The sequence below is a fragment of the Bactrocera neohumeralis genome, chromosome 5 (assembly GCF_024586455.1).
Source record: "Bactrocera neohumeralis isolate Rockhampton chromosome 5, APGP_CSIRO_Bneo_wtdbg2-racon-allhic-juicebox.fasta_v2, whole genome shotgun sequence".
In the NCBI taxonomy this organism is placed as follows: Eukaryota; Metazoa; Arthropoda; class Insecta; order Diptera; family Tephritidae; genus Bactrocera; species Bactrocera neohumeralis.
Window position 1 is genome coordinate 43,998,894 of NC_065922.1, and position 25,690 is coordinate 44,024,583.

Below are 25,690 nucleotides of genomic sequence, written 5' to 3' on the forward strand. Positions count from 1 at the left end.
CAAGAGAGAGACATGAGAAAAGAGCTGTTAACTATTTCATTCAGGATTTCTATTAAGAATATAACACCAAACATATCTCTACAACTCGAAAGTGTAGGTAGATTTATAAGTTCTAAACGATTAGCGTATGGAGGAAAACTTAACCCAGAATCCCAACGGAAATTTCCTAAGGCAAAAAGAAAAATTGTTTTTGCACCGACTCTAACTTGTCAGAATGGATTTGGTAACTAAGGTTCCATACTACAGAGCCATATTCCAATAGAGGTCTAATCTAAGTTGTAAAAAGTGTCTAATAAAACTGAGGATACCTTTTGCTTACAAGACTATGGTGTCAATATGAAAACTAAAATTGAGCTTAGGGTCCATAGTAACTACCAAATAACAAAGATAAAAACTTGTTCTAGTAACATTGGCTTACATTTCTTGAGGCTCAATGGCAAATCATTTCTAACACACCAAGCATACCTTTGTGTTTGCAATACTAGACTAAGTATCATTTAAAAAGCGGCATAATAAAATATTTGAGAATTTTAGCCAAGGATCGGGCCAAAACTACTTCGTGGAACATCTGAAGATACATTAATTGAATCTCAAAAAGTATCCTTAAATATCGCTTGTTGTATTTTATTATTAAGGTAATCATTGAAGAAATCTTGGTTGAAAGCTCGGAAGATCAAGTTTATGTAAGAGAGTCAAGAGATTTATTTTATCGAAAGCTTTGCTAAAGTCAGTGAATCCTAAAACCACTTTTATGTAATGGAATTATAAATGACTATTTCCATATTGTTAAAGAGTGGAATTAAAGATCCTTGCCAAAGGCAAGAAGATGTATTCGGCACTATTATTCAGGAAGCATTAGGGTCTGGGCCGTAACTAAAGGATGGTTTTAAATGCATTAAGTAAGGCGTCTTCTTCTTAAATAATTGGAGCATTAATAGAAGTTAGTACTAAAGGATTGCAGGAAGCAATTTAATGTAGTTAAACTATCCCAAGAAGAAGAGGATTGGATAATCGATACGCTGTACTTCTATATATGTATATACTCTATAGGGTCTTCAAAGCTTTCCTCTGGGGTTTACAAACTTAATGTAATCCGCTCGGGATACAACACTAGTATAATCAAATATACATTAGTACTGTTATACCCTTTGAATCGCATACTCTTTTGCATTGATTTCAACGAACTGTATTACTGTTATTTCAACTAAATGTCAGGCATAAACAAATAAATTTAAAAAAAAAATTGCATTGCAACCATCGAAGAGCACCGAATGCGAACATAATCGCATTAGCTAACTGTAACGCAATCTAAACTCTGCACTTTTATCAAATTAATTTGGAAAATTTTTAAATCCAACTCAAATGAAAACCCGAAACCAATAAAGTTATTTTTTCATTCCAAAAACAAATAGTTAAAATGTGTTTAATTTTCTGAAATTCCTCACAAAAATAGTTTCATTTTTTATCTTTTTAAATGTGCCAATTAAAAAGCTTTAATTTATTTTGCACATATCCACTTTGTCTATGTTGCATGTGCAAGTCTGTTAGTACGTATGTGTGTGTGTGTGCTATATATTGGTTTTGGTTGATGCAAATGTAACTAACAAGTGAAATTCTTTTTGAACTTTTCGAAAACAAAACTATTTTATTATTAGTTAGTTACATTTTCATGCTAGTCCAATTAAATGCGTACTTCCATGTTTTCATGTTTTCTTTTGGACTATGGTATGTACGAGTATATGCATATAAACGCACGGGGATCATAGCTGCATGTACTACTCTGAACACAAGAGAGAAGGTAGCGAGTTCTGTATCCTTTTGAGTGGGCCAATCTCACCACAGATGATAGTTTTGCAAGTTTATTCTAGCTAATAAAGAAAAAATGTATTGAAGTTAACTTCCTTAAGAAAATTGTCCTATACCAGTGACGGATTCAGAGGAGAAAACTGGGGAATATTTCATTATACATTATCTTCCAAGTTTTCCAACATAGAAAAGCCAACAGCTGACAGCTAAAACCATTGTACATCGAGCATTTTGTAGAAGAATGTGGCTCTGATGACTTCGAAGTAGAAGGTGAAACTATGTCTTCTCTGGCTGTTAGTGAACACACCCAAACTAATGAAGAGTTATCTCTCATTGCAGCTGTGTTTGGACGAATCTTTTTTGAAGAAATTATACACATCTATCGGCACAGATGCGTGTGCTGTTATGCTGTCAGATATGGAGCGGTCAATACACGAACTGATTACAGTATTATCGATTTATAATGTGTTTTTTTCAATTTAGTAGGATGATATGACTGATAAAGACTAATATATGTAATATAATAATTTTTATGTTTCTAGTAAATATTTCCACATCCTTCCTTAAACTATTTTTGGATCCGTCCCTGCCTATACTAAACGCCAAATTAAAGTTTCGGAAACACTCTTCACGGCGACTTCGAATGATGCGTCAAATGGATAATTTTTTATTGACTTCCAAGTTGTTCAATAATATGCTATATATATATTTCTGGCCTAATAATGAAAATAGGAATATTTATCAACGAAAATGGTTTTATTGTTTTTCAAAATATTCTCCATCAAGATTTATACACTTTTGCATGCGCTCAAACCAATTTTCGAAGCACTTTTTCCACTCCGTTTGAGACACCTCCAAAGCATGGGTTTTTGAATGCTTCAACAGCATCTTCTGGCGACGCAAATCGTTGACCACGCATTATCTTCTTGAAGTGTGGGAATAAAAAGAAGTCATTGGTGCCAAGTCAGGGCTGAACGGCGGATGACCCATCAATTCGACGTTTTGGCCGGTCAAAAAGGCGCTGGTTTGAGCCGATGTGTGAGAGCTCGCAGTGTCATGATGCACAATGATTCGTCTTCTCTTGTTCGTTTTTCGAATTTCTCCGAAAACTTCAGGCAAACAAATGGTGGTGTACCACTCAGAATTGACCGTCCTACGTTGCTCAAGCGGAACAGTCGCCACATGACCAGTTTTGCCGAAGAAACAGGCGACCATTTGCTTCGAAGTGCTTCTTCCACGAACAACTTTCGTTGGATTTGGCTCGTCTTGGAAGACCCACACGATCGATTGCTGTTTTGTTTCGGGCTCATACGCATAGATCCATGATTCGTCACCTGTGACGATCTTATAAACGTCTTTTGAAGTACCGCGATCGTATTTTTTCAGCATTTCTTTACACCAATCCACACGAGCCTTTTTTTGAGCGATTGTCAAATTGTGCGGGATCCAACGAGAACAAACTTTTTTACGGCTAGGTGTTCATGCAATATCGAATGTATGCTGGTGGGAGAAATGCATAGGCATGCCTCTATCTGAAGGTATGTTACATGACGGTCTTGCATTATCAGTTCACGTAGGGCATCGATGTTTTCTGGCACAACGGCTGTTTTTGGACGACCTTCACGGAATTCGTCTTTGAGCGAGCGTCGGCCACGATTGAATTCGTTGTACCAGTTTTTCACAGCGCTATAGGATGGTGCTTCATAGCCATACAAAGATTTTAGTTCGTCGATGCACTCTTGTCGTGATAATCCACGTCGAAAGTTGTGAAAAATGATCGCACGAAAATGTTCACGAGTTAATTCCATTTTTTGGCCGAGATGAATTTTTTAATTCCCTGTAAATAAAACAATTCACGATTAAATGACAAAACGTTCTGAGTGATGTTATGCTAAAAAATGTCAAACTTTCCAATGGAAATGTCAGATTGTAAGTGTTGCCCTAGGCCAGAAATATATATAGCAGCCTCCGTATTAAAGTTATCAAGACCACTGGCAATTCTAAAGAAAGAAGTCTTGGAATGAACGCTACATCTTAGTTCTGCTGATATGGAATTCCTACGCGAGAATTTTCAAATCACAATTCAAACCAGCAGCATAAAAGTGCCAACTTCTCCCATATTTAAGCATTTTTTCTAACCACGGAACATTTTCGCTTTGCTTCTGTAATTCGAGATTCCCTAATTATTTCAAGAAAAAACACAGAAACTTCAAATTAAATGGTTAATGTTTATCATCATTCGAAACAATATTCTATTGAAAGATGCGATGTGTTAGAAGTGGTGCCGTCTTGTTGAAACCAAATGTCGCCGAGATCACGAACTTCAATTTCAGGCATCAAATAGTCAGTTATCATGGCGCGATAACGGTTACGTTCTCATTCTTGAAGAAATATGAACCAATGATTCCACCGGCCTACAAACTCCACCAAACCATTTCATCGCTGAACAAAATGTGACTCCAAAAACGTAGGATCTTTTTAAACTTTTCAAGAGCCCATAGAGTGAAGCAATGTCCCTTGGGCGGGTTATGCGAGAAGTTCGTTCCATACATCAGTCCGAGTTGTTGCGAAAGGTGCTGAATAGACTTTCCACTGTCTTCGTGTACACGCCCACCTAAGGTTGTTATATCGCTTTTAGATGATTTCATAGAAACAAAGCTGTGTTCGCACACGATTTCCGACTTTGTTGTAATTTTTCTTATATGTATGAAACACTTTTAGAAAGGAGGTCCAGTGAAAACTTAATTATTCAGTTATGCTTCACAACCAACTTTAAGAAATTTTATTTATAAGATTTTTATTTTAGCTTGAGACAGTGTTGAGTTTTTTGGAGATAATTACCGTATTGAAAAATGTACTTATTTGTACCAAAATAAATAAATAACAAAAAACGATAAAACAGAACAAAGTCCGGCAATAATGCGCCCAAACTTTACAGACCCCAAAAAAGCTAAATATTATCAGGATCCATTTAGAATTAAACAAAAGGAAACAAAGCAAGCTCTTTGAAAGACACATAACCCGAAATTACAATTAATGCAACTATTTGGGGCTATTACCGAAAACAAAATGTGGTTTTGTACCGAAAATCGATACAAGTTTATATATACATAAATATTTTTTAGCACAAGATCAAATTAACAAATAATGCAAATTACCAACATTCCAATCAATACCGAAAACCGGTACAAATATACCGACATTTGCATCACTGATTCTTATTTGCAATTAAAATTAGTTATACAGTTTACAAGCTCAGTGAGTACTTAAGAGCACATGCGGAGTAATACTTGTATAAAGAAGTAATATATGTATATACATACATATATGTATATGCGAGCAAATAGGTATGCACATGTATGTGCAACTATAAAGAAATATTTTCAGTTTACCAAATTCGCATGCAAAACTTCGAAAGAAATCCCTCGTTAAGAAATTCCATTCCAAGTGCAACTTTTGCACTAACACAACATACTCAACGTAGCTCAAGTTTCCGCAGCAAAAATCAAACAAATAACTATGTTGCAAGTAATGCAGAAAATTGCTGGGAAATCGTGTTTGGAAATATGTTTTTACACACTCAATACAAGCATTTTCAAGAGGCTATGATCCGCTTGCTTAATCAACAAAATTTTCAATATTAGAAAGCTTTACAATTTTTGTTTTAATAAACAACAGTTGGGTATTTCCTGAATGAGAATAAAACCAGAAAATAAAATAGGAAAAAACGTTAACTATGACTGCACCATAGCTTTAATACCCTTTCGCGAAGCATTTCTTGTAGCAAAGAAAGGCATAAAAAGATCTTTATCTTAATTTTCATCGTGCTTTGTACGGCTATAGTGTCCCGATATAGCCGATCTGTTCAGAGAATCTTCCGTTGCTTTGGATCATAATATGTGTAAAATTTCATACAAGCACTCGATTCCAATTGTTCAGTTTATATGTCAGCTATATGCGACGGAAATACAAAGGGTTGGCTAACCAAGCGGCCTCATTTATTATCAGCCGCATTAAGAGTGCATGCGACACATCAAAGTCCAGGCTTCCACATCGTAACTATCACTTCCCCACGATTCTTGAGGAACAACACAATTTCTAAACTGCGAAAAGAATACCTGAAAGCAAGACGCTTATACCAGAGGACACGTGGTACCTTCGAATAGAATACTCTATAAGTACTTTTTAAGGACACGAGGAAGCTCTTGAATCAAAGTAAATAGGAATGTGTCCACAAACTCTATGACGATGTTAGAAACAACACTTGGGGCTCGCATACAAGATAGTAATAGTAAAACTCCGCACTCGATCTCAAATGTCAACTTTCCCATCAACTCTTGAAAGATTTGTATCCGACCCTAACTTTTTCGAGAGACCGTGGAGGAGCAACAAACCCGTATTTTTCAAGAAGTAACCAACAAAGATATTATAGAGACATGTTACAGGCTTAACTCATCTAAGGCCTCAGGATCAGATGGCATTCCCAATATAGCGATCGTTAGAACCCATTTAGAGTACTTGTTATATATATGCATCTAAGAAGGGGTTTCCCAACCATTTGAAAAATGCAATATCTAATATTACTGCCAAACCAATTTGGATTCAGGAAGGCAAGATCTACAATCGCAGAAGTGAATACACTGGCTGAAAAGTCCATTAGTGGAAAAAGATGGAAGGATGGCACAACACAATATTGTATGGTTGCAACCCTCGATGTCAAAAATGCCTTCAACTCGGCATCTTGGCCTAGTATACTAAGCGCGCTAAAGAAACTTATCCGTGCCTACATATATTTACAAACTAATAGATATTTCAAGGATAGGACTTTGAACTATAATACAAATCAGAGTTATAAAAAATACAAAATCGCCAGTGGAGTGCCACAGGAGTCTCTACTCAAGCCTCTACTCTGGAATACAATGTATGATGGAATACTGTGACTCAAAGTACCGAAAAGCGTACATATCAATAAGTTTGCAGATAACATTGCGATGGTGGTAATAGCTGAACACTTAGGGGATATCGTCGTAACGTAACCAACACAAAAATATCGCAAATAGCAGAGACGAAGAAAGAAGCCGTACTTATTACTGGCTGGAAACCATGAGAAGTTGCTACATTATAGTAATCGCAGACTTACGCTCGCTAGACCTCTTAACCAGAGAGCTTATATACCCTTTAAACGATAGAGTAACACTCACACTAAAAGAGAAAGCCAGAGGAGATACGTTGAAGCACTGGCAAAAACGATAAGAAGACAGCCGAGTTAAGTAAATCCAGCTTATTCTGAATACATAAGGCTTATCAGGTACGCATGAGTACTACTCAAACATCCGGATACCTAAGGATCGGTACAAAACAAGAAAAATCAAGTAAGGTAAGGCTAAGTTCGGGTGTCACCGAAAATTTTATACTCTCGCATGATAAAGTGATAATCGAGATTTCATTATCCGTCATTTACATATTTTTCAAATACCGTATTTGTGTAAAGTTTTATTCCGCTATCATCATTGGTTCCTAATGTATATATTATACAGAGAAGGCATCAGATGGAATTCAAAATAGCGTTATATTGGAAGAAGGCGTGGTTGTGAACTGATTACACCCATATTTCGTACATGTCATCAGGGTGTTAAGAAAATATTATGTACCGAATTTTATTGAAATCGGTCGAGTAACTCCTGAGATATGGTTTTTGGTCCATAAGTGGGCGACGCCACACCCATTTTCAATTTTTAAAAAAAGCCTGGGTGCAGCTTCCATCTGCCATTTCTTCCGTAAAATTTAGTGTTTCTGACGTTTTTTGTTAGTCGGTTAACGCACTTTTAGTGATTTTCAACATAACCTTTGTATGGGAGGTGGGCGTGGTTATTATCCGATTTCTGCCATTTTGAACTGTATAAGGAAATGCCTGAAGGAAACGATTCTATAGAGTTTGGTTGACATAGCTATAGTAGTTTCCGAGATATGTACAAAAAACTTAGTAGGGGGCTCTCCTAAGCAACTTTGTTGCGAGAGTATAAAAACTTTGTGTGCAATTTGTCCAGTTATGGGAGATGTCCGGCTATGAGGAATGTATTGTATTCGCAGATTTAATATGCCTTGTTCTGGTTATAACCAGGAAGCGCAAATCTATGTTGCAAAATATTTTCGTGCGTCACTGACTTTGGGCACTTTGATTCACGCTTAATTGTCTGTACTTATAACCACACATATATACTTACATACAAACATAACATACATAAATATGTTTAAATGTACATATGTGCAAGTGTTGCATAGCTCCCGCCCTTGGCTAAGTCATTTACGCTACAGCGCCGTTGCATTTCCAAATACATAGATATATAATAATACACACTTACGCTATCGTTGTTGTTGTTGGGAGCAAATAGCAATTCCAAAATTCATTTCGTGACCAATACGTAAATTTGGTTGAGTGCGCAAATCTGTGTCTGCAACGGTAAATTTGACTTCAGCTGAAACCAACATCAACACCACAACGCGCGCATCATTTTGACTCCTGAAACCCCCCTGCACCCGACAGTAGATGGTTCCACGAGTGTTCAAAAAAATAGAAAAACGAAAAGCAACAAAATATGGCAACGCTTTCGCTGCAGTCATTCTCCGTGAATTGTATGCTGCTGCTGTTTCAGTTGGTACTAGTGCTTTTGTTGTTGTTGCTATTGTAGATTTCTAGCAAAATTTTCACTTGAATTCATTCGCAATAATCAAACGCATCGCTCACATCAGGCATGCAAAGTGTAATTACAATATGCAGCATACACACATACATACATACATACCTATATATAATTATGTAAGTGTTTGTACATATGTATGTACTTTGAACATACAAGTATACTATAGATAGTTGATATTTATGTGTCTGAGTGTAGATATGCATAACTTTAGATTTTAAAGACTTTCGAGTACATTAAAGTAAAATTTAAAAGGGAAGACAGATATAAAAGTTGATACATTTCGAGGTTCCCTATTTTTTAAAGAAAAAACACAGAAACTTCAAATTTAATGGGAGATGTTGGTTTTGATTCCAAAGAACAATCTCTGACATTTATTTTGTGCTTTATGACTCTTCCGAGCATTTCGACTAGTAACTGGCGAATGACACGCGTGATGTATTGTACCAAGGCCTGAATCGAAGAGGGATTGTCTACATAAACTTTATGCTTTACATATCCTCACAGGAAAAAGTGGAACGGTATGACATCACATGATCTTGGTGGCCAATCTACCGGTCCAAAACGAGAAATTATCTGCTCTCCGAAGTGTTCTCTCAATAAATCCATTGATTGATGCTTATACCATGTTCCGACCGAAAATTTAAAAGATTAGATTACATTTAAGCATTTCATAACCCAACAATGTTCTCACTGCCGTTAGAAAGATCAAAAAACAGCTGTTATTGTCATTCAAGAATTCACATCGCTTAATATTTATCAAAAGGAAAGATTGTCATATAGTATTTTCAAATAAAAGACGTATTTTTTTAATATTTTCCATATAATAGAAATAATGGATGCATTTTTTTCATTTGTTAAGTCGATTTTCAGGAGAAATTAGATTCATTGCTTTAAAAAAAGTTTGTTTGTTTACATTTTCCCCCCTTTGTAGTGTCTAAATCAGTTGTAATAATGTAACAGATTTCCAGTGCTGACAAGTAGAGTGCGCAAAATCAGAGTCGCACAGAGAGATTTAGCGTGGATCAGTTTGAAATCATTTCAATGAAGTGATTTGGAACTGTCATTTTTGTATGGCGAAAACTTGATAAATTTTTAAGATTAGTGGGATAATCCATTCAACAGCCGAAATCGTGTGATTAAGTGTCGGTCTGAACATGGTATTAGCGTGGGAAGTGGCTCGTCAACCAAATTTCATCGAGATCACAAGCTTCAGTTTAGCAGTTTGCAATTTAAGCGCGATAATGGTTTACAAACCACACCAAACAGTTGTTTTTTCCAGATAAAATGGCAGCTCTTGAATCTATTCAGCTTGCTATTCGTCCAAATGTGGCAATTTTGCTTCTTTACATACCTATTGAGCCAGAAATGGGCCTCATGGCTGAATAAAATTTGTCTCGAAAAAGTCGGATCTTCTTGGAACTTTTTAAGAGCCCATGCGAGGCGATGTCACTTGGGAAGGTACAAGCTGTATTTTGTACGCTTTCAATTAAAGATTTCGATGTAAAATGCGCCAAGTCATTCCATACGTCAGTCCGAGTTGCTGCGAACGGCACCGAATCGATTCTCCATAGTATTCGTGTGCAGTCTCAGCTATGACTCCGATATTTTTTGGCAAAAAACCCTACTTTGGATCACCCGTTTTTGTGGACGTATAGATCAGCTTGAACTCGAAAAAAAATTTATTTATAAATCTACATTGAGAGATACTTAAAAGCTTAATGTTAAAAAATACATTTGCTGCTACTGTTGTCTTACTAGGTCGGAAGGCTTCTTGCGTCTCAACCGGATTTCTCGCCCAGCAGTTTCGATGAGTCTGGAGTCTTCCTCATTAACGTGATGTCTAAGTTCGTGAGACTTTGCTATTTTGGAGATTTTATTTACCACTGATTTCACGCCTAGATCACGGTGCAGGTCAGCAGATCTAATGTACCAAGGAGCATTAACTAAAGTTGGGCTCCGTAGGTTTAAACTGGTCTTAGAACTTGATTATGTAGTAACTGTTTGTTTTGAATTGATAGCGTGGATTTCCTGCCAACTGGGGGGCAAAGTTAGCCAAATTTCATATCAAGCTCGCTCCTTTTTTTTTGGTGAAGATTCCTTTGTCAAACAAAAAAGTTTTCCATATAAGGACTTGAGTTGGATCGGTAAGTTATTATGTCAGATATTTATTATAGTTTCCCGACATCAATAAGTCCCACAAATGGGTAGTTTCTTGGTGCGAAAAGTACGTCTGCAAAATTTCAAGCCAATACATCAAAAACTGAAGGACCAGTTCGAGTGTTCAGAGTACACATATTACTGACCTTTCAAATCGGTATGGAAAGCTATATATGAAATGTTGCTTTAAAGATAATCTAAGATTCCAATATTAATTATTATTACATTCCACAATCTTTTAGAATTCGAAGGTCAACATCTCCTAAATTTTTTAATGATTAGATTATGCTACATCTGAAACAGTTTCTGCTACGTTTTGTGACCGTCAAGGCGGCAAGGATCCACTGGTAGGGCACAGCAATCACCACAGATCATTAAAAACATTGGACTTCACCCAGCGAACCTTGTCCAATAAAGGCCGGAAAGGTTATGACCACTGTTTACTGGGGTTAAAAAGGTAGGACCACATATCTTTGCTCTGCAAGTTAAAGTTTTCTATCACTATATCACCTCACCTCCGCCAGCGTGAACTCTTTTTATTACGAACCTTGAAAAATCACTCACAAAACAGATATAAGTATATAAGCTGAAAGAAAATGTCTACGAAAACTCAAAGGCCTACTTTGCCGACTCAGACTTTTAATCATCACCGGAGCAAATGGACCAGGTTAAACGAATACTATGGCTGGGAGTAAGTCACAATATAAAATTTTGCTTTTTTTTTGGCTAAGTGGATCGCTATCATATATTCAGATGCTTAAAGGACTTGTTCTTGTATAGTATATCGAAACTGCTTCAAATGATATAACTTTTAGGGGATTATGATATTATATAGTATTATCCAAGTGTATACTAGTCAATACATACTTGCAAACGGGTATTCTATGTATATATCGTAATTATTGGATCTCTCTTAATTACTGGCGTACAGCTCACCTGTACGAACGAACCACCGACAGAGAGAACGAAAAGGAATTTAGAATTAGTTGGAGCATAGACGCAACTTTCGAAAACTTTCTTTACAAACTGCGAGAGAATATCGAAATTTAATTTAAACAAGTAAGGTAGGCCTAAGTTCTGGTGCAACCGAATATTTTATACTCTTGCAACTTGCAAAAATTAAAACTGGCGAAATACTTTAAAGTGTAAAACTAATTATATACAGTAAAGTCAACCGGATGTTCGAAAATCCTGATATTAGTTATATGGGGACTAGGTCAAGTTTTTGCTCAAATTTAACTATTTTTGGCGCAAAGATACACTGTTATGTGGGAAATACGCTATCTTATTTCCACTGAAATAACTCACATATTGGGCGATATGTGAGGTACAAAGTCACCCAGAAGTTCGAAAATCTTTATTTTAAGTATATGGGGACTAAGGGAAGTAGTCCGATTCAACCCGTTTTTGATATAAAGACATACATTTGTAAGAGAAGGGTTATCTCTTAATTTCAGTTCACACAATGACCGATATTTTCGATCAAAAGTCAACTATAGGTACCGGAATCTAAATATTCCGTACCTAGAGGCTTGAAAAGTTTTTGTTGGTTTTAAACAATTTTTGATCATAAGCAGGCACACACTAAAAACATTATTAATGCAAAGTTTTATACCGTTCTATTAATTGCTTCTTGATTTCTGTATTGGAAACTGAACGAATGAAGTGGAATTTAAGGTTGTGCTACATGGGAAGTAGGCGTGGTTATTGTCCGATTTCAGTCATTTTCACAACGTGACATAGAAATAAGAAAAACATACAATACACCAAATTTTGTCGAAATCGGTTTGGTCGGATCTCGAGATATGGGATTTCGTCCAATTTTCACAATGGCTCTCATAAAGCTCTCTCATACCATCTCGGTGGTAAAATTTAATGTTTTTGGCGCATTTAGTTATTAATTCATCGCGCTTTAAGTAGTTTTTAACTACACGGCGAGCATTTTATGGTATGCTTGACAACTTTTTAGGTCAATATTCCAGAGAATCCTATAAAAAAATCATTCGGCTTCCATACTTTCAACATGACGTCAAAAATTATTCCTCATACCGAAGTTCACATCTGGAACAGCAATTAGATGAGGATTCGGGCAGTCTATGCGAAGCTAACACATTACTCAAACCCTTCCTAGCGACACTTCCTACCAACATATACCTACATGTACATAGTACTACATAAACTCATGGATAAGCATGAGGATTGCCGCACTGTGAATGCGTAAGTATGTGAAAATAGATGTGTAGATATGTATGTTTGTGCAAGTGCGTTTATTTTGCAGCGAATGTGTGCACACGCACTCATGAGCACTTCGACTTGGCTCCATCAAGAGCCCTCAATGAGAGTAGGTACATTTTTGCGATTGTAAATAGTATGCTTACAATGAGTTTCCAGCGAAGAGCACGCATGCACCACCATATGTATACTTGTATGTGCGTCTGCGTATGCATATATGTATGTATGTGTGCTGGTGCAAAAGTGAATTAACATACATGCATATATTTGCATGAGTGATTGCATACACCGAAAATTGCAATCAAGTTGATATGAGTGCGCCAACATGTTGGCACAAGCACACATACGAGTACATGCACACACACGCACACAATCAAATGCATGTGTTTGGTGAGCATTTATTAAGAAATCTTTTAAAATTCATGTTAATGAATGTTTTTCTACATTTTTTAGCCTTAAACTCAAAATGGAATCGAATATTTTGAATTTAAGCATTTCCACTATCATATTTGAAAGTATTTAAAATTTTTAAAACTTCGGCAATCAAAAGCAGTTTCATTTTCTGGAAGATTCAGGGAACACTTAAGCGGCGAATTAAATGGACTCTGGAAAAACTTATTAAGTGCAGTTCCGCGAAGGAGTAGACTTGCTGCTAAAATTAAAATTAGCAAAATTCGGACTAAATGGAAAAATAAATATAATGTAAACATGTTGAAAAGGCTTTTCTCAACGCAAGAGCCCGAACCGAGCAGAACGGTATGAGCACGGAGCCTCAAAAGTCGTAGAGAAGAAAGTAATGTACATAAGTGGCAGAGAGAGTTGGCAACGCAAAGGCACCCGGACTTGTTAACATCCCGAAGAAGGCACTAAAATTCGTCATCAAACATAGCAAGAGGGTTTTCACCGTCTAAATGAAGAAGTTTTCAAGAAAGTTTGGAAGAAATAGTGGCTGATTCTTCTTCAAACGCCAAACAAACCGGCGGTAGAGCCGAGTGCGTATCGCCCACCTTGCATGATCGACACGAAAATATTAGAAAGACTGATGAGGATTCAGAAGACTTCGGTCCACATTAGACGCAGTTGGAAAAGTGACGGGTACTGCGGCCAAGGCCATAGAGGGCAGCAGATGGATGCATGGCCATAAAAATATTGCGCAGTTGTCACGCTTAAGGTGAAAAACTCAACTCAACATACTGGCCACAGCACTAGAGACCAGAAACACACCGGGGTAGCTGCTGAGGATAATTAACAGCTCTTTGCCTGACAGACTGCTGCACTATAATACCGATGCAGGTCCAAACAACTACATGGTTACAAGTGGTCCTATTCAGAATCATGCAAAGACTGTACCCAGGTTATACGCCATTAGAGTTTAGAACGGTGTCGCACGAAACGTTTGCTTTATATCAGGTCTTTTACCACCGAATATAATGGTCTAACGTAAAACAAAAGCCCTGAATAGGCGCCTAATGTACGACGAAGGCAAAAAGGAAAGTAAGAAAGAGAAAAAGGCTCGATGAGTGGCAAAAACAATCGGATGCGGCTCTAAAGGAAGATGGATTTATATGCTAATTAAGAATCTACCAGCCTAGATTGACAGACAACACGGTGGGACAGGCTTCTATTTAACGAAGGTCTTGTCGGGCCATGGCTGTTTCAAGGAAAGCCTACAGAAATTTGGCAACGATGACGAAACACAGTGTTCCTTCGGGAGAAATGCCTCAGAGAACGAGGAACACATTTTTTATCAACTGCTCGAGGTATGTAGTGCAGAGAACCACCATAGAAGAACATGCTGCGATCAGAGCTGGTGTGGGCTAAAATGAAAGAGTGGGCCGCAGCGCTCCAAGAACTTAGAATGAAAGAACGTAAGCGGAGAAGCATAAGGCCACATGAATAACCCTGGAGGTGTGAAGAGGCACTTATTGTCTCGCTTGTTCCTGCGAAAGAGTTCTGAAAGGCGGTCCCGCAGGTCCAAATACTACAAGTTATAGCAGCCGGAGTTAAGGGTTTAGTACGTAGGCATACTATTCCGCAATTCCAGCATAGTAAATTAATACTGTCTGGGCGTGGTCCCGAAAGAGGTGTACGTTAGCGGACAATATAATTTATCGCCCATGCTGCCAGTTATTTTAAACAAGTTGGCAGTATGTTTTCGAAAGACTTTATGCTCCCTTCGGGAACAGAAAAGAAACATGCACATAATATAAAATAAGATTACCCTTAGAGGATATTAAAATACATATTTAAAGCCATTCAAAGAACTTATCAGAAAAAAATGCATAGTGTCTTGAGATATGACATCTAATGTCATACAATTTTCGAAATCGGATCAGAACTTATCAACATGTTGGCACATACCTTTATGGATATGAGTGTCTCATGGCAATGTACGAGACTATTTCAACCTAAAAACAACGCAATCGCATTGGCTAACCTCGATTGCAGTGGCTAAACATCTTTGGATCATAAAATTGTAAGTGGTCTGCGCCAATGATTTCCTCATAAGCAATGGAAAGTAGAAAATAGATTTCACAGCCACGAAGTATCTGGGAGCGATAATGTGATTCCATATATTGTAAATCGGTCAATATGTGAGTTATGGGCATGAAACTGGGGGACCATCTTCTTCAAGTAACAATATGTCGTCTTGCTAAAACCGATATAATTTCTCCTAGCCCTCAAATATCGAATACAAGTATTTTCAAATATCTAATTGACTTTATACCGTATAGGTTGGTCAATCTGAGAGCTATCTTACTAATCTCAATGATACGTATTAATACCAAAATTTGCATTAATGAAACTGAGAGAGCATTTTTTTTTTGGTATGACATAATGCAGAAGTTTGTTTAGCTCGAGTAATACTACCCGTAGCGTGTATATCGGTCAATATGTCAGATATCTTAGGAACATTAAATGAATATAGAATACTACAAGACCATTGACATTTAAATATTGGGAGAATATAATATGTTACATGTTAGCCCTACCTTACTTGTTCCCCTAAAGACAGCACAAGCTCATTTGAGGTTTTAAAATTAACACGAATTCATAGCTGTTTCTTCAGAACGTGCTATTAGAAAAATAAAACCTCGTAGATTAACGAGTTTTTCCCGATCCTGACACAGAAATGCTTGCCAACTAAAATTCACAAGCGAAAAGGCGCAAGCAGCTTTACTATATAGTTAAGACTTTCTGTGAATTTTTCAGTTGTTGATTTTCTAAATGTCAAGAATCTTTGAAGGATTCCAAGTTAGATAGCTTAGGAGTGTATAGAAAAATATTCACCGTAAAATATTCAAAAGCAGCACCAGCTGGCTCTCACCAACTAAGGGTCAGCAATTTCAACTTATTGTACGTGCGATTTATTCTAGCACCAACTTTGGACCGAATATATTTTAAACAAGTAAGGAAGCGCTACGTACGTGTGTATTCGAACATTTTATGCTCTTGTAACTTACAGAAATCAAAAACCACAATAAAAAATTTGTGTACAATATACACATCCATTATTCGATGAAATCGTTAATAAATTACGCTCAAATTAGTTATCTTCTTGATATACTATATATTGAAGGCACAATTACCATGCAGACAGACTAATAAAACATTTTATCAATGGTAAGGTTGCAGCTTAAAGGAGTCAAATGCCGTCCCAAGTTCCCTTAACCGAGTTGTTGACGTAAATTAAGAAACAAACCGAGTAGAAAATCGTTCGGCTTATGTTGTATTTCTTGCACGTCGAACCTTCCTTGTGTTTGGTCGTTTTTTGCAACAGAAAATATTATAAAGATTATAAAAGATAAATCAGTCATTTGTTCCCCGAAAAAAAAAACACTTCGGTTTCTCACTATATACATCATTTCATATTTATAATGCAGAAGCGTTTCTCAGTAAAGGACCCCAGTATCTCCTCAAATATTTTAATCGAGCGAATTTACCGACCGTAGTGCCAAATATACCTTCTTTGCCCACCCTAGGCGTTAAAGTCGCCAAGCACGATTTTGACATCGTGGCGACAGGCGCTCCATTCATAGAAGGCACTTTGGTCACATCGTCTTCTCTTCCGTCGGAATGGGCGCAAATCAGCGATATGTTGAAGAACCTCGCTTTGATGCTGATTGTGGCTAGACGTTCATTCACCGCAGTGAATGATAGTACTCGGCGACGGAGTCTCCTACACCAAACTTGCGCTCCTTTATATGGCCACTGTAGTAAATGTCACAAGGACCTACTCGTCTCTGTCCTTGTCCCGTCCATCGCATTTCTTGGACGGCGGTGATGTCAGCCTTTGTCTTTACGAGGACATCAACCAGCTGGGCAGCGGCACCTTTCCAATAAAGGGACCGGACATGCCAGGTGCATGTAATCCTTATTTCGTTTGCAATGGTCGTCATCAAAAGGGGGTCTCTCATCCGATGGTTGTAGCTCTTCACTGGGGGTGTTTTTTACAAACCCAGCGCACTAGGGAATGTTTCGCCTTCTCATTTAGCTCGGCTTCGAACGGATGTTCTTAGGCTACCCAGAGGATACTTGGTCAAAGACCGGAAGTAGTGAGCTGCTTGAGCCATGTGTAAAAGAATCGTTTCTGTAAGTGAATGGCGATCAGAGAACTTTCCTATTGTGAACTTCACACATGACACCATTATGAATACAGGCACTAGATATAAAAGTATATGCAAAACAAATATACGCTGTACATAGGCTCACTGTTACACGAGTAACAAGTGCTTTCCGACCGTTATTAAGCGACGCTGCTGAAGTTCTATTCACGCGATTAGACCAGAGCCGTCTATAGACGTAAAAAAAGGGGAGAGAACCAAAAGTATCAGAATGTGGCAGCAACGGCGAGAAACCACAACCAAAGGAAGGTGAGTCCACAGACTAATTCCATTCGTGGATAGATAGACAACATGGTAATCCTAGACTTCCACCTAACCTAAACACTGAGTGGAAGTGGATGCTTTAGAAGCTATCTGTTCCGATTTCATCACGACCTTAGTCCGTACTGCCCGACCTGTACAGAATGCATAGCCTTCGATTTTCAAATGTAAAGATAAAAACTTCACTTGGCGGTAGTTTTTCGGTGGAAAATTTTACAATACTAGTGTGTCAGTTCTCTGGTAAACGGAAAGCTGTTAGCGAAGCGTCAGCTCTAATTAAGACAAGCATGTACAGAATATTAGGCGTCAGCCAGTCCGTATGATAGTTGAGACTTACCGTGCGATTCTGTACTATGATACAGTCCCAAGTCTCTAAATTTGAGATTTTAAGTTAGAGACTATTTTTGAGACTTGAGAATAGCAATTCTGTAATTGACAGTCACAAAATCTATTAGAATTCATTATTCAGAAATGTTTTTACACTTGAACGAAAATAAATAAAAATAAAAAAATAAAAAATTGAGATCAATTTTTGATAACTCACGCCCAGCTCTTGACCGATGCTACGGCTGCTACTATGCCGGTCTCTTTCGACCAATTCAACGATTTTATCGCAATTTTCGACGACAGGCCTTCCAGAGCGTGGCGCATCTTCGACCACCTCTACACCAGAACGAAAATGTTGAAACCATCGTTGTGCGGTGGAAATGGAAACTGTATCGGGTCCATAAACTGCACAAATTTTATTGGCGGCTTGAGATGCATTTTTGCCTTTATCGTAGTAGTACTGTAAAATATGCCGTACGAGTGTTTTCTCTTTATTTTGCTCCATGTTTGCGACGCTATAATTCACGAACGACTTAAAAGAAACGACAATCAAGCGCGTGTTAGCGCGTGAAATGAGCTTTCCAAAAAGATATAGCATGACCCGATGCGACGAATAAAACTAGAACTACGCGCATTCAGCGCCAACTAGCGAAAATACCGCAAGACTTTTTTGACAACCCATTATGTCGATAACAAATAAAAAATTTTCTATAACATAGTCAAAAAACATAAATGTTGTAAAAGTTGTAAAAAATACATATGTATGTTGACTTTGTTTCATAATATTTACTAAATTTATGTAAAATTGATTTATTTATAACCTTTTCGTGTTTGAGTACAAAATATAAATAACGACAATCGATTAATATCTAGACAAGAGTTCTTTTTAGTTTTGTGACCTGCTAACTATCAGGTCTCAAATTTGAGGCAATATTTTGAGACTAACGCTAGAGACTGTTTAGTGAATAGTAACTAGTCACAAATTGAGACTTTACCTCAAAATGCCTCAAATAGAGACTATAGACTGGTTACAGAATCCCGCTATTAATGTCTCTCTCTCTCATAAAATAATACTTAATCCGGTGGTTCCATGAAGAGATATAATTTGGGAGTAGGGTTAGGTTAGCGGGCTTCCATAAAAAAGCCTTAGCTTAGTCAAGGTATATATCGACTTATAGTTAAGCACAAATTAAATTTTTTCACGCCCTTTTTTTAATTTCCGAATACTGAACAGGTCAGGTTGCCACGAAGTTTATTACAACAAGAAGGAAAATTTGGAGATCCAATAATAAAATAGATATATAAATGATCAGCGTGACGAGCCGAGATGGGCATCACGTCTTTATTTAGTATATAACCGTAATTTCTCACACGTCTTTTTCTTTGCATGGCGCTGCTCATTTGTCGCAAATATCGGACGCATATTGATGCTATAAAAAGTGGCCGATCAAAATCAATTTAAAGATCTTTTTATACCCACTTCAGCTATAAGAAACGCATATGTATGTTTTATAATTTTTGCTTTTTCGCGTTAATTATTTCAACATGCTCTGTTGTTGCAGTGGCCTGTATTATTTTAGCTGCCAAAATGTTTTCGCTGAAACACAATAATATTTGTAATAGTGGGTCAAATAAATACCTCAACAAAAGGTGTGTGTGTGTATAACGTATATGTAAATAAATATATCTGCGCATAACTAGCGATATTATAACATATTTGCACAGTGGATATTATTTGCACCGATGCAAACGCGCCATCTATTGCCTTAAAACAAAATGCCCGCAGCTATGCTGTTGTTGTGATAATTTTAGCACAACAACAACAATTAGCAACTGAACACAGACGACCGATGTTGGGGGTGGTGGTGGTGTGCCCAGTAACGAGAAGAAAGCAACGAAAGCATTTAAGTGTGTGTGTGTGCGGCGCGGTTGGGTGTGCGCGTGTAGTAAACCAGTCTGTGGTTGTTGCTGTCAAGGCAACAAGTTGCTATGCAATATTTACAGCCAACAGCAACACTTCGCCACAATTCGCAATTGCTGACTACACACACACACTCGTACGCGCACACAATAATTCATACACTTGCTGGAGCAAGTAAGTATCTAAAAGTTGCGTATACGCCATGACATACAAGTGAGTTAACGCACGCTTTTTGTTGTTGCTGCATTTTGCTATTATTTCGTATTCACGTTTTTTTACTGTTATATTTAAAGTGCGCAACGCTGTACGTATTATCTTCGGGTTGCCATGTGCTTTCGCCACTCAGCCACCTGTGAGACCATATGAGTATGTAGCAACCAAAGGAACACAGACACACGTAAGCGTAACACTTTGTTGTTGCATTCAGTTTTCGTGTTTATGCAATACCTGCTCAGGCGGTGTAAATGTGCGTGTGTATGTGTATGTGTTTTCAACAACCTTCATATGTGGCGAAGTGGCCCCGACATCAAAACATGATTACAGCATGTCATATCAGCCGTGTGTGCCATCCCTCTCATAGCCGGCGGCTGTACCAACAGCGTCAGCGTCAGCTACAATAGCATATGTGTGCGTTTACTTGTAAGTATGCGTGTGTTTATTAAGGTTTATTTGGGACTGCTTCTCATCTTCGCTTCCAGCACCTTTGGGCATTTGGAAATTACTTATGGGGACGCTCTAGTTGGAGGCTGTAGATTTACACAAAAGTATGTACATACATTATACATATGTATGTGCATAGACTTGTGTATTATGTTGAGAGTGTAAGTCAAATTAAGGAAATTCTAGGCGAAGGTAATATGGTTATTGCCTGTAACCCTGTAGGAATGAAGGAGGGAAAATAACTTTGGCAATAACATAACCTTTGACTTCAATGTTGTTTTTGTTGATGTTATAACTGAAAAAAAAAATAAATGCCAAACAAATATTATAATCCACAATCTTTAGACGTATAAAATTTCATGTCCGTTGCATTTACTAACCAAATTAGACTCGTCTAAGGGTATTTGATGGAGTCCATACTGCACCCCAGACGTTTCTCTGCTTCGCATCCTTGCGCCTATCCTTTAAAGAGCTCAGTAATCTTTCTTTTGGGATATTTGTCATCAATAAATGGCAGAGATCTATAAATCTAGCGAACAATCCTTTTCTCAAACACCCCAAAACGGGCTCTCGTTGAAAGGTGACGCAGCTCATGAACTATATGTTTCGCTGAGAGAGCATCTAAGGGTCTAATGTTTGCTAAAAGTATGCGCAGACGCAGGTGCGTTGACTATTACATTTATGAGGCTTGGTCTAATACGAATAGACGTAATGACCAAGTTTAAATCCAATTCAATGGTCATGCCTCTTCGGCACCGCCGGTAATTTAGACAAATCCAAACGAATTGTTACCCGACGGCTGCGCAAAATACTAGAAACTGCGCGCCGATTACTTTCACCGATGAGTAGGTTCAGAGTGTAATCAAAAACACAAAAATTATGAAATTAACATGCCGATGCTAAAGCACCTAGACGGGAGTAAGTTACCTCACCAAAGTCTTCAACCCGTCGCTGACCACTCTTCAAATACCCGATGTGCGAAAAATCGGAAGAGTTGTTCACCTACTGAAACCTGCCGTCAAAGCCTAGTCCTATCGTCGAATAACTTTCCTCTCTTTAGTAGTGAAGAAACTTGAGGCTTTGCTACTCCAAACCTTCATGTACCAACTGAGCCTAGCCAACCTACAGCATTGCTTCCGAAAAGTGCACAGCACCACCGCAGCACATAGCGTCATAAACGCCCAAAAAAATTCCCTGTGAAATCACGTTTCTCATAGCGTTAAACTTGTTAAAAGCCTTTGACGCAGTCCAGCTACTAGAGGTCATCGAAAAGTCCATGCTTCCTCCAGGATTGAAGAGGTGAACTAGGAACCACTTGAATGGTCGTCCGTACTAAATTGAGAAGAATTAAAAAGGGGGTTCCGTAGAATGGTGTCCTTTCCCAGTTGCTCTTTAACTTCTACATCTTGAAACTCTCTCAACCATCATATTGATGAATGGACGATTCGACCGTGAGAATATTTTACTTTTATCGATGAAATGAAAGTCTCGGTCGAGGTTCTTTTGAACTTTCTCTTTTAATTAGATAGCTTCAAGAATTCGTGTAAATTTTTACTGCGCTGTTGGTTTTTATATTCTGAAGTAGTGGGGTAAAATTGGACAAAAAGTGGAGCGCTTCCATTTTGGAGACATGTTGAAATCTATACAATTGAGCTGGCATCTTTGTTAACTTCAAACGAAAATAGATCTAACAGCCTTACAATTATTTCAGGCATTCGCCAGCAGCTCTACATCTTATAAAAGTTGATCCAAAAGTTTGCAGTCATCGCTAAGGAAGAATACCTACGATAGGGTATTTCAGTCTTAGACAAAAGAATCCATTCGAGTATTTGTGAACTGACTCTTAGTAGTTCCTTCCGTCGATAGAAGAATTCTGCTGTGACGAGTTAGCCTTAAAACACTAAGAATTCGGGAGCATTAACATTCCTACAGGGCGCGCTTCTGTGTCGACGCAAGCTCTCACAGGTGGCAGCCAAGCAAAATGTCAGCTCCGCACATGGCCAAGAGTGAAAAATTAAAAACGAAAAATTGGTGTCTGCGCTTTTTCTTTTAATGCCAGCAATCTTGTAAAAATAGATTTAAATTAAGTTCGTGTCTCGTGCAGAATCTCACGACAGGTGTTATTTGCCCATTTCACAGCACGAAATTAAATGTTAATATATAGGTAAGGGAAACAGTTTTATTTTGCACAGAATTTAATATCACAGAATGATCATTTTACTCAAGTTTTGTGCAATAAGTAAGTGTGAAGTCTATTAAAAATAAATTTGTTATTTTTCCAAACGATGGCTTTCGTAATCTATATCTCGTTGCATAATTGCGTTCAATATCGGCAAAAACGCAAGCCAGTCCGTTGAAAAAGTGAGTACTGTGCATGGTACTGATACCGTAAGGGCCAATTACGAAAAAAAAGTTTTTCGTCGATTCTGTTCCTGAAATTTAGATGTCAAAAATTCAACATTACGTTAAAATAAGAAGCGCAGAGGCTGTTGCAAAAAAAAACCGTTTATATTGAACAATCGCTAAGAAGCGCACAACTTTAGTCAATAAGAGAAAAATTCTGTTGCTTAAAGATAAGGTTAGGCCACACACATTCATAGTGACGCGCCAGAAACTCCGTGACGTTCCTATGCAGGGCCTTATGGTCCGTACCTGGTGCCAAATGATTACAATCCATGCTTTTCTATAGCGAATGATTTTTCTTGTAAGAAAAACGGTATAAGAGAATCTTATAAAAATTGACTGCCCCAGTTTTTAGCAAGAGAGACGAAAGTTTTTAGAGAGTATGTTGGATTTAATATAGCAACAAGTTATCGAACAAAACATTGTATATTTGAATTAAATCTGATCATTATAAATAAAACGTTTAGCTATAGAATAGTTGTTTTCTTCTTGCCAGTCCTTACATATATACATACATATCTGCTGGAGAAAAGCTGTAAACTAGATAAAACGGGATTTTTACTCAACTTCATTATCTTTATTGGCGCAGACAACGCTTACGCGGTTATAGTCAAGCTTACAACAGTGAGCCAGTCGTTTCTTTTTTGCGCTATTTGGCGCCAATTCGAGATACTGTGTGCAGCCAGGTCCTTCTCCACCTTCTTTCTCCACCATCTTTCTAACCGAGTGGATGTCTTCCTCTTTCTCTGCTTTCTACGGCCGGTGCTGAATTGAAAACCTTCAAAGCTGGAGTGTTCTCTTCCATCCGGACAACATAACATAACCAGTGCAGCCACTGTCTCTCAATTCGTTGAATTATATCGATGTTGCCGTATATTACTATAAACCTCCCGCAAAACCTTTCTCTTGAACTCTCCTAAGGCCGACTCATCAGAAGTTGTTATTGTCCATACCTCCGCACCATATATGCAATATTAAGGAGGCTTATCCCACAGTAATTGGCGTAGACTGAGGGGTTCCCTTTTTTATGAATTGGGCAAAGTACACACCGGCTACAATCGCTGAGCATGGTTCCATCCGACCATATCTTGCAAAAAGGCTGATGTACTCATCTTGTCAGTTCTTCAGCGCCATATTTGAATAGCACAGGCGGGTAATTGCTGTATGCACCTCATCATGGTCGGGCAATAGAACATCTATTTCATCGTCATTGATTGGGGAGTCGGGTTCGCCATCTCCAGCTGTCAAACTTTCACTTCACTGCCATTCACCAGGCTGAAGAAGTGTTCCCTCCAAGACTTCAGTATGCTCTGAACATTAGCCACTACAATAGTATGCCCCGGTCTTGAAACCTTCCATTAGTCGCCACATCTTTTCGTAGAATTTTCGAGCATTACCCCTGTCGGCCAGCTGCTCAAGCTCTTCATAATAACGGGGTTTAATGGAGTATAGTTATACTTCTGAATCAGTAGTTACAATTGTAGGATTATACACAACTCTTACTCTTGCGTCCTCAACACGCACCCTGGAAACGTCAGTAACCCTTGTGTAATATGCGGTAGACACACCGTGTGGAGGCTGGGGTTACGGCTAAAAGATAGGAAGCTTCAGCGTAGACACTCGGACATATTCGGTTTAAGGGTTTGCTGATGTCTAATTGCAGTATCTATCCACCAGAGAAGCGGCTGCGAGCGGACGTCGCGACGCGTCGGTCTTGAAATTACGACCACAGCAAACCCTAAATTGGGAGGGTTCCGATGCCCTGCTGGTCGATGTCCTAGTAAAAGTAAAGCCTGACATCACCACCGTCCAAGAAATGCGATGGATGGACCAGTACAGAGACGAGGAGATTCTTGAAACATTTACTACAGCGGCCATATAAAGAAAGAGAAGGACGACATGATGAAAGATGTTTACGAGCAGCTGAAGCACGCTTGTGATGTAATAGTTGTGATTGGCGACTTTAACGGCAAGGTGGGCAAAGGCGGCATCTTTGATATCATCTGTAGCACTAGACTCCAGCACAAGAAAGTTCATCAAGCTAGTTGCCTGTCTCCGGTTCAGAAATGTTATTTTCTCCTTCTAATAAACTTTATATCCTGTATTTTACTTAACTTTAGCAGTGAATCTGACAAATACAACACTTGTATCTTAATCTGCTTCTGCCTAACAGCGATAGGCTGGCATGTATCAGCTTACACGGCGCCCAATGTTTTACGGTCTTTCGAATAATATCGGCTTTAGGACGTTCTTCTGTTCTCCGAATGAACTGGTGTACCAATATCCATTATCATGTATTTAAGTTTTCATTCCAGTCAACACTTACACAGACGGACGTACGCACAGTCATACGGCAATTTATTTTTCATTCCTGGTCACTTTTGAATATAACATTATAGATCTTAAAAAAATTAAGTTTTCTAAAGTGTTTATTGTACCATTAATAATGGGTTGTCAAAAAAGTCCTGCAATATTTTTAACGAAATTTTTTTTTATTGAAATTGAAATGAATTTTTGATGACTCATGCCCAGCTCTTGAGCGATGCTACGGCTGCTACTATGCCGGTCTCTTTCGACCAATTCAGCAATTTTATCGC

The 25,690-nt window shown here is 38.1% G+C and overlaps 1 protein-coding gene across 1 annotated transcript in view; it reads left to right on the top strand.

The window, feature by feature from the left end:
• The first annotated feature begins 1,403 nt into the window (after positions 1-1,403).
• The window catches only part of LOC126759912 (ADP,ATP carrier protein), a 195,099-nt gene continuing 170,812 nt past the window's right edge, over positions 1,404-25,690 (top strand). The window contains exon 1 of the mRNA XM_050475101.1: positions 1,404-1,411. The gene's annotated coding sequence lies outside the window, so the exon portion shown is untranslated. The remainder of the gene's footprint in view (positions 1,412-25,690) is intronic.